The sequence below is a fragment of the Phoca vitulina genome, unplaced genomic scaffold, assembly GCF_004348235.1.
Source record: "Phoca vitulina isolate PV1807 unplaced genomic scaffold, GSC_HSeal_1.0 scaffold10, whole genome shotgun sequence".
Classification (NCBI taxonomy): domain Eukaryota; kingdom Metazoa; phylum Chordata; class Mammalia; order Carnivora; family Phocidae; genus Phoca; species Phoca vitulina.
In genome coordinates this window covers 34,448,867-34,469,134 of record NW_022589713.1, presented here as the reverse complement: position 1 = coordinate 34,469,134, position 20,268 = coordinate 34,448,867, and the positions used below count along the sequence as shown (strand labels likewise).

General features: G+C 42.1%; 1 long non-coding RNA gene across 1 annotated transcript; it reads right to left on the bottom strand.

Annotated features, from left to right (window-relative positions):
- Window positions 1-11,988: 11,988 nt before the first annotated feature.
- Window positions 11,989-19,902, bottom strand: LOC116635083. Its single transcript, XR_004300099.1, has 2 exons — window positions 19,634-19,902; window positions 11,989-13,552 (listed from the first exon to the last, which is right to left on the bottom strand). It is a non-coding gene; the product is annotated as an uncharacterized LOC116635083 (long non-coding RNA).
- Between the last annotated feature and the right edge of the window lie 366 nt (window positions 19,903-20,268).

The following is a 20,268-nucleotide window of genomic DNA, read 5'->3' as shown; positions in this document are numbered from 1 at the left end:
TTTATTGTTATGGTTGCTAAACTGGTACATTGGAGAAAGGGTGCAGCCAGGAATATCAGACAACAGAATGTGTGTTAAGTTGACTAATGGAGGGGTGTCATCCTGAGGAGATATTTCTTGTAGTGTGCCATCAGATTCTATCCGCAGGCTTATCTTACTCTTTCTCAATTTAGATGAAAACACAGAAGGCAAGGCAAGCCAGAATATAACACATTACCATTCCCCATGGGTGTTAAAACATAGAGAAGCACTTGACGGGAATAAGAGATAAAAGGGCTGGAAGTCTGGAAGGAGAGCTGGGGTGGACTTTGAGGGTCCACCCAATCCAGAACTCTGTGGATAGTTCTAATCACCTATCATGGTACTGTGGCATGATATCCAGCATAGACAGGCAACTGCCTTGGAGATTGTGGTCTTTGTTGCCCGGATGACAGCAAATTAACTCTTATTCCCAACAACACACTTCCTTCTGCTCACCCAACTTTTACCTCTTCATGTATGCCTTCTTCCTTCAACCTGTTCCTAGATTGCTCTCTCAACTCCACAAAGGTATGCGAAATCAGATAACCAAACCTGATAAGAACTATGAACATCACAAGAGTGTGCAGACCAGTGGAGAACCTAAGGGACCGTTTGTAGGGTTTGGCTTTGGGGGTCCCAGAAGGTGTTTTGTGTTTTGCTTTACATTTATGTTCCAGAGGAATGAAATCATCCAACTTTTGGCCTCCAGAGCTGCCGTGTGTTACTATAATAAGACCCAAACATCTCTTCAGTTGTCATTCACATTTCAGAGCAAACCGTGTTCACATTAAATGGTGACTTACTAACGTATACAAGGTGAAATAGCATAATGCTCTATATTCTGCCTGAATCTGTTTGTTGTTTGACTAAATATGGTTGCAAGCTCCATGTTCTGGGTACATATATGTATACAGCTCTCATTCACTATGACCGGGGGATAACTCCTAAGGACAAGTGAGGAAATGTTTTAAATGGAAAGGTGTTCAGAGGACACTTAAAGAATTCTCATTTTACTTCACTACTTTGTTCCGCATCTTGTTTCCCTAGGTGGCACCGTATTAGTGAGAACCCTCTAAACTACACACCGTTTTATGTGATAGACTGTCTGATAATGCACTTATCTCCCGTAGTCAATGAGTGTCTTCAGTCAAGGCTAGGTAGGAGTCAGGCAGGTTTTTCATTTATCATTCCTAATGACCTGTAAATGTAAATGTTCCACTGACTTGGGCTTTTATTTCTGAGGTAAACATTTTGCTAACTAGTCATGGGTCATGTAGGCACAGTAACAGCTCACTGCTAACTTATCATCACTGAGCAGCTAAACTCCATTGAGTAAAGCAGATAGTTTTTGCTCTCCTGATTTCATGATGTTGGCAGTAGCAATCCACAACCTGGGAAGATAAACCTTTTTAGAGTCCTTTCAACTCGATTAGGTTATTTAACTGCTGATTTATTCCAGAAAGACGAATTGTTTTATGTTGTAACATTTCCACTGAGTAACAGAATATTAGATGGGCAAGGCAGGAGAAAGTACAGAATTACAAATTTAAATACATTGGCTCTGTACTCAGAGATATCCATTAAAGGGAACAAATATTACAAGATATTCAGATACATTCTCAGGGTGCTGTGTATCCCTATTTTTCCTTTGCTACATTTTTGGGGATTCATGCCAAGCAAAAGAATTTTAGGTGGCTGATAATTAGTAAGTGTGCTTTTTTTTTTTTCTTTGCAGCAACTTTTGTAAAAATCCTCTTATTTCTTGGTACATTCATTTCTGTCTCTCTTGGGCAGTTTGTGAGAAGTCTATTACTTGAGATGTCATGCTTGAAGAATTTTTTTTTTAATTTTTCTGTATTTTGAAGAAAACAATTTTTTCATTCAATTAAATTGCTTAGGGTAGAAGTGGATTAAATATCATTTGTTATGAATAATCTCCACATTTTTCTCTATTCTCTATAAGGTGCTAAAACATGCCAGTAAGAAATTTCTAAATCTAGAAAATCATTTTAGCAGCAAAGTTCAAATTTTCTGACAATGGGAGGTAGCACAGTAAGTTCTCAGCTGGGGATGAGTTTGCCCCCTAGGGGACATTTGGCAAAGTCTGGAGAGATTTTTGGTTGTCACAACCTGGGAAGGGGCAAGGGCAGGATGAGGTAGATATAGGTGTTACTGGCATCTAGTGGGTAGAAGTCAGGGATGCTGCTCAACTTCCTACGATGCAGAACACAATAAAGATTTACCCAGCCCAGAACATCAATAGTGCTGACACTGAGAAACCCTGGAATCTTATTTTATTTATCTATTTAAAAAAAATTTTAAAGATTTTATTTTTAAGTAATCTCTACACCCAACGTGGGGCTCGAACTTACAACCCTGAGATCAACCCTCGCGTGCTCTTCTGACTGAACCAGCTAGGTGATCCTAAAATCTTATTTTAACTCTAAATGAAATGAAAGTGATTGAGACAGCCTGAACTTTGCATACTAGATCACCATCCTTTTCAAAGGTAAGAAGTAGCAACGCTAAAAGAAGAACTCAGCCTAGGATATAAGAAGAAAGGAAATTTTCTTCCTTTCTTCCTAAGAAATACAAGTGCAGGAATTATTCCATTACAGTGAATCTTGACCACTCGTTCATTAGTTCCCAAAAATTGTTGTATTTGTTATTCCTAATTTTAATGCGCTGTAAAATCAGGATATGGCATCACCACACACCATGAAACTTGTTCTTCCCCTTTCTGATAGTTCATAAGCTGATGATGTGGTCTTGAACTTGTGAAAGTATATGCTCTCTTTCTTCTGCTTTTTATTCTACTTTTAGAACACACCCTTTGAAACAGGGTGATGATTTAAGCAGATGCTCTTTGAAACTATTTTTTGTTCAAATCCAGCAGTATGACAAAAGAAAAACACAGGTAAACCTTGAGGGAGTTTTAGGGCAAAGGGTGTTACATATTTCACAATGATCGGATTGTTCTGTTATTATGTATCTATGTGTATATATGCTACTATGCCTATAATAGTCTTTCCTTAACATTTCTTTCCACTGACCACTGCAGTGTACTATAAAACCCTTTCTTATAGCTTAGAGGCTAAGCAAATTATCTTGAATAATTTGCTTCATTTCTTACAAGCCTGTTTTCTCATCTGTAAAGTGGGAATACTACCATTATCTGTCTGAGAGGATTTTTGTGTGTGATAAGTGAAAGCTTAGAAGGTGTCTGGCACATAATAGATGCTGATTAATGATAGCTATTATTTCTTTGGAAAAAAATCAGAGCAGGATTTTGAAACCATATATTCATCAAATATTTATGAGGCATCTTCCCTGTGTTTGGTACTATTCTAGGGGCTGGGGCTGGCTCAGGGAAAAAAACCAACAAAAAAAACCCTTCTTCATGGAACTTACACACACAGCAACAGATATGCAAAGGCAAACACATACACACAGATAAAAACACATGCATGCACAATGAAAATATAAACATTTGGTGTCTCTTCTCTTACTTATTTCAGAATTTAAATGAAAGTAAGCACTCCTCCAATTGGCCAAAATGGCACAGTGAAGAACAACTATAGAATTCTGAAGGAATGCTTTTTTTAACATTTCTTTCAGATTTTCAGGAAAATAAAGGTATATTTCAAAAAAATTATAAAGGTTGTCTCTTTGAAATGAAAATCACACAGAATGGCAATTGGGGAAATGAAAGGAACAGGCTCTTTAGGTAATATTTTAATAGCTCAAAGAGTCATTGAAGGAGACCACAGAAGATGTATTTATTACTTTTGAACATGTAAATAAATAATTCATAGACTGCAAACAAATCAAGTGAATGACAGTGCAGCACAATTGCTAAAAAATATATGAAAAGAAGTATGAACACATGAGCCTTCCATGATTCCTTGGTTGGAAATCTTTTGTGCCTCAGAAGCTTTGTTACCCTTTTCTTGAAATGCTTCCCCCCCCCCTTCACCTGGCGGGCACACACTCATCCCTGAGCACATGGCTGAAATGTCCCTTTCAGAGAGGCCTCCCCTGGCCACCCCATCTGATTTAGGTGCTTTCACTCATCATCCTTCTTCATTCATCCTCTCTTCTTCTTCATCTATCTGTCTATCTATTTATCTATCTATCAATCATCTATCATCTATCTATCAATCATTTGGTTATATTTTTAAACGTCTTTCTACTTTTCTTGACAAAGTTCCACAAAGGGAGGGATCATTTTACTTTGTCCACCATAATCTCTCAAGAGCCTAGCACCTGATCCCAACTTTGCCCTCAACAAATGTTCATGGATGAGATAAAAGTTACCCACTCGAGGTGAATTGACTGCCAAGAGCACTGAGACTATCAAAGCATGCTTCCTTCCATTTTCTGTGATAGGGTGAATACACCCTGCCCCCATGTGCTGTGTACAAATACATTGTATTATTTGGCCTCGGTCTGTATTTCTCTGTATGTGGCATAAAATGAGGGTGAGCTCAAACCTGTCATTATCTGACATAGTTCTGCCAAGACCAGTTCATACCCCACATACACAGTGACCTTTGCTCTTGGCTTTGGGTATCAATCTCTGAAGCAATGTAGAAAAGCTTTGGCTAGTCTTGACACAGAAAAATTATTTTTAAGCTGAGCAGAGAATCAGAAAAGGTAAGGCCCCATTAAGATGTTGCTCAATTCTAAGAAAAGAATGAAAGGGACCTATGATTGTTCTTACTTAAAACTTCTCAAGTCAGATGTTTAGCTTTGTGCCTCTAAACATCAGCCATATGCATCAGTCACATTTTAGCAAGGCGATACTGCTGATGCTCCCTTCCTTTGAGAGGTAGAGCCTATTTTTCCTCCCTCCAGTCTGGCTTGAACATGGGGTTTGCTTTGGTCAATAGAACTTGAACAAACATGATGTAAGCAGAGATTTTGAAAGTGTTTTGCTTTGTTTGGGGCTTGCTCTCTTGCTGGTTTTGGGCTCCAAGACAACCACATGAAGTCCAGACCAGCCCACTGGAAGATGGAAGACCGCAAGGTGCAAAGCTGATCTAGTATAGCTGAGGACCCCCAGGCCAAGCAGGCTGCCAACCGCCAGACATGTGAGTGAGATGACTACAGAGTATCTGACCCCAAATTAAAGAACTGCCCAGATAACCTACAGACCCTGAAAAATACTAAATGACTTCCACTTTAAGTCATTAATTGTGGGGGTGGCTTATGAGGCAGCCAGAGGTAACTGATCCAGTGAAGTCACAGATAATGTATTACTATGTGACTGGTCAAGGAGGCATGCCAGATGGTCAGAAACTGTAAGTTTGGCAGAGTTTGTCAAACTCAGTAGTCGCCTAAGATTGTCCAAGGTATAAAAAGGGACTTACTGATCCAAAATTTGGGAATCACTGCATTGTAAACCATTCTCTATTTAGAGACTGGCAACACAAATTAACACATTAAAGATTTTGAGGAACCATGCAGTAAAAGAAAATAAGCCTGCTAAAAAATTTTAAAGCCCTTCCTGCTTCCCAAACTTTTATGACCTCTTGGCCTTATAGTCTGGACATTATCATCATTGCTGAAACCCTGGTCCAAACATAACGGGAAGGTGACTGGACGAGAACTGTGAGATCTGGATTCTGGTCCAAGATGTAGCATTTATAAACTGTAAGAATCTAACTTTGTAGAATTAGGTAAAATGAGAGATATTATCCTTGCACCAAGTCTCTTCGAGGTCATAGTCAACCCATTCATGTCACTTGGGTTGGAAATTTAGATGATGCATTGACACTTTGTGCTCGGTCCTGTGTTCTGGTTTTGATGAGTTGTGCCAACCTTGAAGTGGCAAATCATTCACTCATCTCAAAATCTTTTTTGAGACTCTGCTGTGTGTCAGCTACTATTCCGAGTGCTGGGGATACATTAGTGACCAAGTCTTTCCTTGAGAGTTTGATTCTAGTAGGAGAGGTGGATGATAAATCTGCAAAGAAATAGTAATATAATGTCAGATGGTAATAAGGACTGTGAGGCAAACACAGTAAAGGGCTAGAACAGTATTCTTCAACTTCAGCATGTGTCAGAATCACCTAGCTGATTTGTTAAAATCTAGATTTCTAGGTCCCATCCCCCAGGGTTTCCGAATCAGTAGGACTCAAGTGGGGATTAAGAATTTTCATTTCTAACAAATTCCCAGGTGATGTTGATTCTGTTTGGTGGGAGGTCCATGCTTGAAAACTGGGGAACTAGAGAGTTGATAGAAAGTTGCTCTATGAGATGACCTCTAGGATCATCAGAAAACTTGCTAAATGAGGGAGGAAGCTATGGGAAGATCTGGAAAGAGAATTTTATGTAGAAAGCAGAACACAGCACGTGCAGAGGCCCTGAGGCAGAATCAAGCTTGTTCTGCTGGAGGAATAGTGGGAGGACTAATTTTCCTAATAGTCATTGATGTGGTAGCAGACCAGAGTCCTTGTCACCTATCACAGCATGAATTATTGAGGGGGAGCAATCTTCATAGGCCATGGCCTGCATGGTTCACTGGCTGGAGTTGAGCTTTCAGCTGAATGACTTCCTGATAATACTCAGATTTAGAGGGTGCCTGGGTGGCTCAGTTGGTTAAGCAACTGCCTTCGGCTCAGGTCATGATCCTGGAGTCCTGGGATCGAGTCCCGCATCGGGCTCCCTGCTCAGCAGGGAGTCTGCTTCTCCCTCTGACCCTCCCCCCTCTCATGCTCTCTCTATCTCATTCTCTCTCTCAAATAAATAAATAAAATCTTTAAAAAAATAAAAAAATAAAAATACTCAGATTTAGAAAGAGTTAAGAAGAAAAAAGGAACTTTAAGAGCTGCAAAGTTTGAGTTAAATTATGTGCCAAGACAAGAAAAGGAAACTGCTCATGTGTCATGTTTCATTTGTAAAGGTCCACTGGTTTCAGTTCTGACACCAGAACTGGGTATCACTCAAATACATAAAGTCCCCAAGTCTCTGGCTTGTAGAGGGTCTGTGATTTCTCAGGTCACAGCATATCATTTCAACATGCTCCTTGTGCATCTGTGGATTTCCCCAGACAACAGCACATTGTATTTGTAGACTGCTGTACACATGGGAGATATTTTTCACATCTCTTATCACATCAGATCCTTACAATTTAATTTCATGATGCAGGAGGGGCAGAAACTATTACTCCCATGCTGCAGATGAGAATACTGGGGCTAGGAGAACCCAACACTGAGAACCATTTCCTTCTTTTCTCTTCATATGGTCCTTTTTTTGAAAGGCAAACTGATTTTCCAAGCTGTGACAAATGTGCAGTCAATAGTGGAGCAGGGTGGTGGGGGCCAAACCCATCATCTTCCCACCACTGCCTCTCCTGAGGACATTTGGTCTCAGTCGCTGCTGACCACTCATGTGCATTTTATCATCACCATCAATCATAAAATGGTGGATTCACTCAGAAGATCATTTGTGAGAAGAAAAGAAAGCTGAATTTTGTTTAGCACCCAAGATCCAGGCATGGTTCAACAACTTGGTTCAGCATTTCAAAGTGTGATTTTAGTGAATCCCCTTGTCAGTGGGGCTTTTCTCCATTTTGTAGGTGAAAATACTGGGGCTGAGGGAATTTAATTAATGGCTTGAGGGCAATAATGTGAGTGACTTGATGTCATTCCTCGCTACTGGTATTCTCTCCAACTTCAGTGACCACAAAGCTTTCTTTCCACTATGGCATTGAAGCCTGGAGGAAGAACCAAGAGGTGGGCACATACATGATAAGAATGAAACAATGCCTGGTAGAACAGTTTCATGTCAGTCAAGCCAACAGTTTGAATCAGCAACACTCTTTCTATACTTAGAGATAAAAGCAGTTAAAAGATTAAGCTAGAGGAAATGGCCATTATATCCTTTAAAAAACGCAAACATCCTCATATGGAGGACCACCTTTCATCATCATCATCATCATCATCATCATCTGTTTATTAATACTTTATTTTAGAGCAGTTTTACCTCCACAGCATAATTGAGGGGAAGCTACAGACATTTCCCCTATATCTCCTGTCCTTATACATGCACACAGCCTCCCTCGTTATCAATACCCCTCACCAGAGTGGTACATTTGTTACCTTTCATGAACCTACCCTGACACATCATTATCACTCAGAGTCCATAGTTTACATATGGTTCACTCTTGGTGGTGTACATTCTGTAGATTTGGACAAATGCCTAATGACATGTATTCAGCATACAGAGTTTGTGGTAATCATTGCACAGTATATGTAAATCAGAACATCATGCTATAAGCCTTAAACTTATACAGTGATGTATTCAATTATTTCTCAATAAAAATGGAAAAAACACAAACAAACAAACAAATCTAAAAAAATATAAAAATCACTGGTGCCTGGGTGCCTGGGTGGCTCAGTCGTTAAGCGTCTGCCTTCAGCTCAGATCATGATCCCAGGCGTCCTGGGATCGAGCCCAGCATCGGGGGTCCCTGCTCTGCGGGAGGCCTGCTTCTCCCTCTCCCACTCCCCCTGCTTGTGTTCCCTCTCTCGCTGTGTCTCTCTCTGTCAAATAAATAAATAAAATCTTTAAAAAAAAAATCATTGGTGCCTATTCGTCCTGTCCCACTCCAACCTGCCAGCAACCACTGATCTTTTTTTTTTTTTTTTGTCTTCATAGTTTTGCCTTTTTCAGAACGCCACATAGTCGGAGTCATAAGGTATGTAGCCTTTTCAGATGGGCTTCTTTCACTTAGTAATGCATATTACTAAGTGAAATTTAGTAATTTCACTGTTTCTTTTCATGGCTTGAGAACTGACTTCTTTTTAGCACTGACTAATATTCTATTATCTGGAGGTACCACAGTTTTTTATCCTTTCACCTACTGAGGGATATCTGTGTTGCTTCCAAGTTTTGGCAATTATGAATAAAGCTGCTATGAGCAATTGGGTGCAGGTTTTGTGTGGACCTAAGTTTTCAACTCCTTTGCCTAAATACCAAGGAGCACTATTGCTGGATCATATGGTAAGAGTATGTTTAGTTTTGTAAAATCTGCCAAACTGTCTTCCAAAGTGGCCGTCCCATTTTGTATTCTCACCAGGAAGTGAATGAGAGTTCCTCTTGCTCTACATCCTGGCCAGCATTTGGTGTTGTTAGTGTTCTGAATTTTGGCCATTCTAATAGGTGTGTAGTAGTATCTTATTGTTGTTCCCATTTGCATTTCCTTGATGATGTAAGACATGGAGCATCTTTTCCTATGCTTACTTGTCATCTATGTATCTTCTTCAGCGAGGTGTCTGTTAAAGTCTTTGGCTCATTTTTCAATTGGATGGTTTGTTTTCCTACTATTGACTTTTAAGAGTTCTTTGTGTATTGTGAATAACAGTCTTTTATCAGATATGTCTTTGCAGAGATTTTCTCCGAGTCTGTTGCTTGTCTTCTCATTCTCTTAACATTTTCTTCGGCAGAGCAGAAGTTTTTCATTTGAATGAAGTCCAGCTTATTAATGCTGTCTTCATGGACTGTGCCTTCGGTGTTATGTCTAAAAAGTTATTGCTATACCAAGGTCACCTAGGTTTTCTCCTATGTTATCTCATAAGAGTTTGAGAATTTTGCATTCATTCTAAATTTAGATCTATGATTCAGTTTGAGTTAATTTTTGTGAAGGACGTAATGTCTATATCTAGGTTCATTTTTTTGCACATGGATGTCCAATTGTTCTAGCATCATTTGTTGAAGGGACTATCTTTGCTCCATTCTACTTTGTCAAAGGTCAGTTGACTATATTTATGGGTATCTATTTCTGGGCTCTCGATTCTGTTCCATTGATCTATGTGGCTATTTTTTTAAAATTATCACATTGTCCTAATTACTGTAGTGTTATAGTAAGGCTTGATGTCAGGTAGTGTCAGTTCTCCAACTTTGTTTTGTTCCTTTAATATTGTGTTGTCTATTCTGGGTCTTTTGACTGTCCATATAAACTTTAGCATAAACTTTCAGATGTTGGTATTTCAAAATACTGCTGCAATTTTGATTGAGATTGCTTTGAACCTACAGATCAGTCTGGGGAGGACTGACATCTTGACAATTCCTATGCATGAGCACGGAATATCTCTCCATTTCTTTAGCTCTTGTCTGATTTTGTTCATCATCATCATTTTTTAATGTCATGAATGAGTGCAAGAATGAGTAGGAATCATTGAAACACCAGAAAAGAATATTTGATGGCCTGAATTTATCAATTCTCTTGCCATTAATTAATTAAATCCAAAAGTGATAGCAAATTTAATCTATAGTTTATCCAAACAAGCAAATAAAAGCTTCCTGACATTTGACTTATGTATCTAATGGAAAATGCTATTAAAATAATCATGGGGGAAAAAAGAAGCTGCTTTCTTGTCTTTCTAAAAGAAGCTGCCATCATGGAGGGAACTTGAGCCCATTTCATTTTTACCCCATGAAGTGGAGAAGAATACCAGATCCAGCTTTAAAAAATTGTATTTCCCAGGTTCTTAGTTTATTTAATAAACTCAAAAATATTGTTAAGAAAAGTAAAGAGCTCTCCACAAAATAAAGGTAATTTCTCTGGTCGCTGAATGGAGATAAAATTGTATATACTTTTGAAATGTAAGAACTCAGAGAGATTTTAGGAATCAAACCAATCCCTTGCATTTATTCATATGAATAGGAGGACTAGGAAAGAAATGATTAGGCCAAGGAAATACAAGTAATTAAGAGCATGGCTCAGATCAGATAAGCTCAGCGCCAAATCCAACATTTGGAGCTTTCTAGATGACTTTACTTTCACCTGTATTAGAAAAAAAATTCCAGGTATTCTAGAAACTGAATATTAGAGAAAGGTATTCTAACTTAAGAAGTTTGTAGTTAGGAAATGCTACAGAAAAAATATGAAAATGTTTTTCTAAAAACGGAGTCATTTCTTCCAAAAGATCATCATTAAAGGCTGGAACTTGTTGATCAGCAAAGGAGTCTTTTGCCAGAAGATATTATTTTTGCAAATCTGAATTCAGCCATGTATCTGAGTTTGTGCTCAATCTTTGCCAAGATAGGAGTGTCCCTTCTCTTTCAGAGAATTGATATCCTGTTCAAAGACATGTAAGCCCCACAAGGGGAGGGATTTTGATTGTTTTGCTCACTGTTCTCTCTCCAGAGCCTATAATAGTGCCAGCCCAGGAATAGGCAGTTTGTAAATACTGTTACAAATACTTGTAAATATTTGTTGAGTTAATTAATTTAGAAGACATTATCTTTCAAGAAAAGATGTTGGCCTTTGCCATTTTTCTGGATTTTCAAATGGCATAAATTTTTTTTCAAGAATAACAGATAATATTCATTGAGCACCTGCTATGTGCCCAACACTGTGTACTGCATTATCTGTTTATGATCACAGCTATTTCTCACAACATCCCTATCAAGCAGGCATGATTGTTTTCTCCATTTTTTACAAATGAGGAAACGGAGGTGTAGAGAAGCTAGGTGACGTGCACAAAATGATCAGCAAAGACACAACGCTCAAATCTTTAACCAGCTCATTATTTGATATGAACCACAGTGGGAGGTTTTGCTCTGAGTCTGCATAAATGGAAACTCAGGCCTTCCTTGTTTTTTTCTGCCAGTTCTAAATTTGATTGCCTCAAATGTATCATTTATAGATACTCAAAATGTGGTCTGCAGTTGCATCTGAAGGAGATCTGTACTATTTTATGCAGTGCTTTGTAAACTTAGGATGAGGCAAGTTTATTGTAAAAGAGAGCCATAATATATGAAAATAGAAAGGGTGAATAAACTTATATTACCCTCAAATTGAGAATCTCATTTAAGCCAACAAAAACAAGTAAATTTGAAGTTATGACTATCACTCCAGATATGACTCATTCAGGATTTTTAAGGATCTGAAAATAACCCATAATCAAAAGCATCATATATGTATTATTGTATCTAGATAAATTAGAATTCATTCTATGAAAATGAGTAAGACTCACCTTTATTCCCTTTCTAAACAGAAAGGATATTTTCACAGAATTTTTTAAAATTACATTTCCACTTTTGTTGCACATAAACATAACTAAAAAAAAAAAGGAAGTACACTTAATTGACATGTTTTGGGGAGGTATGTCATGAACCACTAGATTTCTTCTATGATTGGCAAAGAATTTAACAACGCGCTATACTTTGTGTGCTCACAACGAACATAGCTTATTAGAGTCCAATTAGCAATTACTCAGCTCATCTTAAACCTATCCTTCAGAGAGCTGAAAATCAAGATTGAATTTAAAAGGGTTTTGGTATTCCTAAGTTCCTTTCTTCATTCACCTTTTTCCAGATGCACTTTAATTCATCAGCATCTTCATTTTTGCATAGGCTTTTAGTTTGTGGCTACTAGCAGAGCTTGTAATTGCTACATAGGGCCATCATAGATTTGAATATTGATTGTTTTGAAGATTTTTATACTTAGAATATTGGATAATATTTATTCACTCAAGTTCAACTCCACATAACTTTGTTGAATATTTTATTTGTGATAATTGTAAGAATGAACAGAAGCCAGCAAATGCTAATTGCTCATCTTCTAGTGTCTCATAATTGTGCTAGTACCTCAGAGAGCTTTACTAGAATAATTAAGAAATAATATATTCCAGCAATTCCACTCCTAAGCATATGCCCAAGAGATATGAATGCATGTGTCCACAAAAAGAATTATTTAAGAATTGTCATAGCTACTTTATTTGTAATGGTCTCAAACTGGAAATAACCCAAGTATCCCTTAGTTGGAGAATGACTCACAAATTGTAGTCTATTTATATGATTGAATATCAAATAGAAATGAAAAATATAACAACTTTCTAATCCACAAAATAATGTGGATTTATCTAAAAATCATACATTGAGTAAAAGAAACCAGAGAGAAGAGAGAACACATTGTATGGTTCTATTTATATGATGTTCAAGAACTGGTGAAGCTAATAAATGATGACAGAAGTCAAAATAGCATTCACATCTACAAAGGGAGTGGTTATCAACAAAGAAGACATACACAGAAACTTTCTGGGTTGCTGGAAATGCCTATCTTGTTCTGGGTGGTCATTACACATAGGTATAAAAATGTAAAATTTAATCAAACTAAACACTTAGAATTTGCCAATTTTACTGTAAATAAATTACACTTCAATTTAAAAATTATTGCTCTGACATTTTTTTTTAACATAGCCTTTTGTTTTGGAGCTATAGTCTTTTTCACATACATAGGCCTATTTTATTATTTTAACTGTATCTATTTAAAGAAAAAATTATGCTCTGGTGGAGTTCGGCTTGGCTGATGGGTGTGTTGGGATGACATGAACTACCACAACAAATAAACTTGCACATTTCAGTGGCTTATTATGCCAGAAGTTGATTACTCAATCACTGTAACAGTTGAATATGAGTGTTCTCGTTCTTTTCCATATTGTGATCAAGGGACCCAGGGTCCTTCCGGCTTGTGGCTTGCCAGTTCCTGCCCTGGGGCCTCAGAATCTTCTACCTCCAGCTGGAAAACAAAGAGAATGTAATTAGGGAATTTTTGAAGTTTCTAGCTAGTGACATGCTTGTTTTACTTAGGCCTTTTCTGATCCTCCCAGTGAACAGCAATCCCTTAATCGAGGAGCTAGGGACATGTCCCATGACTCCCAGACATGCTCATATTATCCATCTCCATATGCCTGCCCCATAACTCCCTCTCCTACGTAAAGGTAGCCTGATGGACTGGTTAAGAGTATAGCCTCTGCCACCAATACCTGGGCCTGAGCTTAAGCAAATTATTTGGTCTTCCTATGTTTTAGCTTCCCTATCTGGAAAATGCAGTGCATTATGATACAGCTTCACAGAGTTCACGGGCAATTTCTTAAAAATGTGTGAAGTATTTAGGACAATATCTGGAAATAATACATATTTTTAAATGTTAGCTATAGTACATACTTCTTCTATCAGCAACCATACCAGACTGTCTACTGCATCTCCAACATGCCCTAGGCTTCTACCACAGCAAAGGATCCAGTTCTTTTGCCAGGTCAGTTTCATGGGCATGCAATCTGTACAGTTGCACAGGGTCCAAAGCTCAGAAGGTCCCCATGCTTTCAGCCTGGCACTCAGTTTAATACTCTGTTTTCACCGTCTTGAAATTCCCACTAATTTTATCTTTGAATTTGTGTCCACTGCCATTCTTTGCTGCTCCACTCACTGTTAGGGGAGGTCATTGAGAGGCTGTGACCACCTGTTGACTCAAGAGCTGGACCCCGGCAATTAGGGGCTCCTCACCCTTTCCCCTGTCCTTGAAATATGGGTTCCTCTTGCCTTCCCTGCTCCCAGAAGCTACCCCCAAGGATACACCCTTGAGAGAGTGATGAGGTCTTGAGACCTGGATGGTATAGGTGACTGAATACCATCAAGGCCTCTATATAAACATTTAAGATTTGGCAGGTGGGTGTGGAGATCTACTTGTCTTGCAGCTGCCCAAGACCAGCCTCGTGTGTAAGTTCCCTTGCTCATTAAACTTACCACCTACTAACCTGGAGTGGCTTGACTCTTTGATCTTTGATCTTTCCCTGCCTTCTGTGTATGCGGACCAGTTTCAGATTATACCTGGTAGCTCCCAAGGATCTTGTGAATCAACACTCACATATAACATTCTTGATGCCCCATGAGCACAGAATTCCAACGGCCCCACAATGTGTGAGAGGTCAACAAAACTCAAATTGAGTACAAGACAAGCATGTTACATCTATGACTGAGTAAGTGCGGGGGGAGGCACCGACAACCCCTAGAGGCCATGCTTTCCTTTCCTTTCCATTCCTTTCCATTCCATTCCATTCCATTCCATTCCATTCCATTCCATTCTTGCCTTGAATGCAGAAAGAAAGCAACAACCACGAAACTCTATCATTTCCTATCTTACTCATCTTACTTCCCTGCATTAGTTAACCATTTACTCTGAAAGTGAAGACATAGAAGGAAAGGGCAACCCATAGTTCCTTTTCCTTTCAGTTCTTCCTTACTGATCAATAAGTAAGTCAAAGATAGAATCTTGGTAGAATGGGCACATATCAAGAAGTAAAAATAACAGTTCGTTAGTTTTGTGCTGTGTTTCCACTGTTCTGATAAGAACAAAACACATATGCATATACAAACTGCAAACTACGTGAACTAGCCACAAAAATACAAATTGTGTAATTCTGTTTATTTCACAAAGGAGTTAAATGCTCTTATTTTTGCATTTAAAACTAGCATTACATAATATAAAGATGAACAATAAAATGAATGCTAATAATTTAAAATGCTTATTTTTCTTTATTTAGAGTGATATTAAATAGTGAATAAAAAATACCATGACAATTTCAAAAAGAGAACATGGAAAAAAGGGAGATAGCTTTATGTTTTGTACCTGCAAGGGCACTTTTTTCCTGCTTTTTGAATTAAGGGCCCCCCATTTTCATTTTGTACTAGGCCTTGCAAATACTATAGCCAGCTGTTTCTTTCCCTATCTATGACTTCTCCCACAAGATCTATCTGGCCATCTTCTGCAGGAAGTCTTAACCCCCCCACCCACCACAATTCCTGGGCTATCATGGCCTCCTCACCAGCAATCACCTAGCAAGTTGTATTTATATATTTCTCATTGCACCTTCACTCTTAAAGTACAGTTAATTTTGAACATGCCATCTCCCCAGTAGTCTGTCTTTCCTAAAGGGCAGGGACAGGCTTGGCATTCTTATCTGTCTAGCCATGGACCAGAATCACTTCTGGGGCCTTCATAGCCAAAATAAATTCCAGGAACTAACAATAAACAGGCAGAATGAGAATCTGCCTGTCATTTGGCTGCACAACCAGCCTAAGGAGTTGTTGAATGAAAGAAAGAATATCAGTGGTTCCAGTGCCTGGAATAGCACTTCTTCTGGTTTGAATACTCCCTAGTAAAATCTGGTCCATCCTTGATGGACTGGTTCAAGTGCCATGGTTGCATTCAGTGATATCTCCCCTGATTTCTTCCATTCTCTCATAATGCCCCGCCATCTCTAATTCCCTGACCTAAAGTTCCTTACCATATATTGATTACCTTTGACACTGAGCAAATTCTACTTGAGTTTTACTTTACTGATTAGACTCTGCTAGTATTGAAGGCACAGCAGAATGAGGACTTGCGTGAGGCAAGTGAGGCACTTGCCTTGAGTGCAAAATTTAAGGGGCATCAAAGACTCAGTAATCAAGAGAAACTATATTTTAATGCAATATAATTAAATATTATTTAATGCAATATATTGTTCAGTTTTCTTGAATATATCAAGAGTTTAAATAAAGACAGGTTCAGACCCTGTATTTGTATCACTGGCCTCACTGGCTTCAGTGTAATCCCAGTCCTGTTGGACTTTAGGTTTTATTTATCTTCTTATCCCAGCAGTGGATGGATGAATGAATATAAAAATGAATTGTTTCCTTGAACCAAGGCAGCAACTTGGAATTTGTAGATCCTGGTAATGAGGATGTCTTACAGGTGGCTCTGATGTGCCCTCTCAAACCAGCTAGACTGGAACACGGGGCCATATGCTCTAAAGTCTGAATATAATTTTTGCCTTCAGTCAGGTCCCCATAACATTATTCCTCCATTGTCTGCCTTTGTGAAAACTAAGAAAAAGCAATGCCGCGTTCTGTTGTCAATCCTTGTTTGCCATCATGGAATCAGCCCTCAGAGGGCCAATTCATGGAATCCTTAGTAGTTCATGTTGTTTCAATAATGTTGCATTAAAATTGCCTTCCCCCATTGTTACATAACATTGTTAAAATCACAGTCTCATGAATTGTTTGAATAATACCATGCTATTTATTTCATGTTGTAATTTACTCTTTCTTTCAGAAGTTTCCAGGCAAAATGAGATCAGAAAAACAAAGCCATTTAGACAAAGGGAAGCAACAGTGTTTGTTATACTTCATTCTCTGTATGATGTTTCCTTCTTAAGAAGGAATTTAGCTCCAAGTTATACTCAGGAAGAGAAAAAAAATTCTAAGTTCCACCAGGGTTTAGGGCCTATTAACCACCTTTGTGAAGGAAGGTTGGCATCACTCTCCTCCCACTCTCCCCCCTTATTATGAAGTTGTCTACATGGCTCTGTGGCCCCTGGGAAGACCAGGCTGTCCACTGTTGCGGCCTGTCAGAGCCAAGCTTTTTCCTCAGTGGCCAGAGTTTTCACCCACAGTTAGCCACCAGGGGGCCACCTATTTGGAACAAATGGTGCAGACTCCACAGCTTTCCTCCAAACCAACCAAAACATCCCGGGGCCGCTTTGGAGCAAAGCCCAGGAACTTCCCTGCAAGGGAGGACAACTCTCCAGCTACAAAACCTGCAAGTCCTATATGGTATAGCCTTATTACGAGTGAAAAATAAAACAAAGCACGGATTTGTCGCCAAGAACCGAGGGGATTTAAGGTCCATGGAGTCTGACCGGGAGGCCCCTCCCTCTCGCCAGGGAGCCTTGAGGTCTGCGACTTTCCTCGACTGAAGCACCTGAAACACTGCGCATTCAGGCGTAGGCAACAGAATTCCTGACGGTTGTGGTTGTTAATGCTGTTAGCTAGGGTGGCGGCTTCTCGCTCCTTTCCGTGGGATGCTCACAAGAAACTGGAATAAATCACACGTCACCGGCTGGAAATCTGTAAAACTCTCCAATAAATCATCTATACATTGCTCAGACAGTTGAGGATACAAATCGCCATAGCTCTATCACATTTCTGTACGCATAAATTTGTATATTGAATAATGAAGTAGGAACTGTTTTAATATTATCCATAAGAAAATAATTGTACTATGTCGTCAAAATAGTTTTGTTGCAACTACAGCTTCGTACTGACTGCAGTTTAGCTTTTTGGGGACTCAGTATTTTTACAAGCATTCTTCTAGACCAGAATGCAGCTGCCCGCTTCATTTTCTCCCAACCTAAACCCTTGGCTTTCAAGACTTGAGGTGGGGGGTGGGGGAGGGCATTTTAGAAATTCATATTTGCCTGGGACAGAACTCTTCAAGAGTATAAACGATTTTTGTCTTCCGGGTTTTATTTGTGCATATCCAGGGCAAAGACAAATTAATAGGGCAGCCCTTCTGGAACCTGTGGAGTGTCTCAACTCTGCACACATCTCCCAGGATGTGCATAATTTTGCGGAGGGGTGTCTCGCTCAAAGGCAAGCCAGGTATTTTCCAAACTATCATGGGGGGTGGAGGGGACGGGGGGCCGGGTGACGGTAAGGGAACTCCGCCCGGCCCATGGGAGGCCCCAGGAGGAGCCAGAGCGCTCTGTCCGCCCGACACGCGCCACAAGTGGTTTGGAGAAAGAGGGAGGAGCGCGGTGGCAGGGGCCGCGCTGGTCTTGCCGGGCGAAGAAAAGCCCGTGCTTCTGGAAGGTCCCCCGCCTCCTTGTCACTCGTCCCCCATTTCTTCCTTTTCTCCTAGCAGAGGAATGACGCCCAAACCCGAACCTCGGTGCGCACGCCGCCGGGTGGGTGGACGCGCGGCCACCCAACCCACAGCAACACTGCCACCCTGGAAAGGGCACCCTGGGTGGAGGGCACGGCCGGGACTGGGAGGAGAGGGAGCGCCCGAACCTGGGGAGGCAGGTGCGGAGACTGGCCGGCCCGGGGCGGTGTGCGCGTGGGCCGCGGGGTAGGGGTCCGCGAGCACCGAGGGGCGGACACTTCTGGGCGCCGGCCCGGGGCCGAGCGGGGGGTGTCGGGTGCCAGCCCGGCGGCTCGGGGCGGTCGCGGCGGCGGGGCGAGCGGCGGGGAGGCCATTTCCTCGCTGCGCCCCTGGCGGAGCCGGGTTTGCTTGCTCTTGGCCGCCGCCGGCGCCGCCGCGGCCGCGGGAGTAGGACCGCCGCGAGGGTTGAAGGGGAAACCAGGTCACCGGTTCGCAGACGCGGCGCGGAGCCGGCGCCCCGGGCCCGGAGTAAGGCAGCGCCCGGGGAGCTGGCCGGGGCGGGCCGGGCGCGCGGGGGGCCCGGAGAGGCGGGGAACCGCACTCGCTTCCTACGCCTATAAAAGTGGAGTGGCCGGGGAGGGCCGGCGCGGCCCTGGCGGCGGCCGCCTCTCTTCGCCCAAGAAGTTGACATTTTGCAGGACTCGCGCGACGTCCCGTCGCCTGCGCTCCCCGGGACCCCGCCGCCGGGAGGAGGGGGCGGAGGAGGGTGGAGACTGCGGGGCTTGGCCAAGGAAGGCGCACATCCTCGGGCGGGCGGCCGTGACGCGGCGGGGATTAACTTTGCATGAATAATGTGAGTGCGCTTGGAAAGGAGACCTTCGGTTCCCCGGGCTCGGGGCAAGCGCCCGCAGGCTACCTTCCCCGGGCAGGGGTGCTCAACCCAACCGTCTCGAGGGCACTGGTAATTTGGCGAGAGGACTGCGTGGAAGCGGGGGCGTGTGGGGGAGGGGGGAAGGAGGATGGGGCGGCAGCTCCAACTGTCCAGAAGGGTGGGCAGGCTGGCGGCGGGGGTGTCGCGGGAACCTGAGAGGTGCGGGCGGCGAAGCTGGGCGCGCAGGCGGGCGGGCAGGCGGGTGTGGGTGGGTGGGTGGGGGGTGTCAGCCGCCGCGTTACCTGCCTCCGCCGGGTTTCTGCACCCCGGGTCCGGGAGGAGGTGCCCTTCGTGCTCTGGCACCGCGCGGCCGCAGTCCGGGAGCCCCAGCGTGGGCAGTGGTGGAGCCGGGTGGCTGGGGGCCCCCTCCAATCGCAGCGGCTCTGTTCCTCAAACCCCCAAGCCCAGCTGTTGACAAGCTCCTTGTGAAATGGAGTTTGGCATCCTCAGCGCCGAACCGAGTGGAAGTTTCCATGATGAGGAAGTTCTGTGACACGGGGGTTCGGAAAAGGTTGGCAGACACCGGGGGGCGGGGAGCGGGGAGGCGGTTTAAAGGGACTGTGGGTCCCCCATCCCCCTTTTTCCTCCTGCTCCGGAACTCCGGGGTTTGGAAAGGAGAATAATCCTGAATGTTGGCGTGCGCTGCTGCGGGTGCCTGGCGACTTGGCTTCTCCCTGCCTTCTCAGGGACTCGGTGGCGATTTCGCTCGCCACCTGGGTCGCGCTTCTTTGCCTTGCTCTTCTTTTGACGCAGCATCTTCCTCTGGGTCGCCTCGAGTTGGTTCTGGCAACCAGGAGTTGAGCCAGCTGTGCTCTCCCCCGCCCCGGCCTCCCGGCCCCCCGACCTCCTACGGAGGAGGACTAAATTGGGGGAGGTT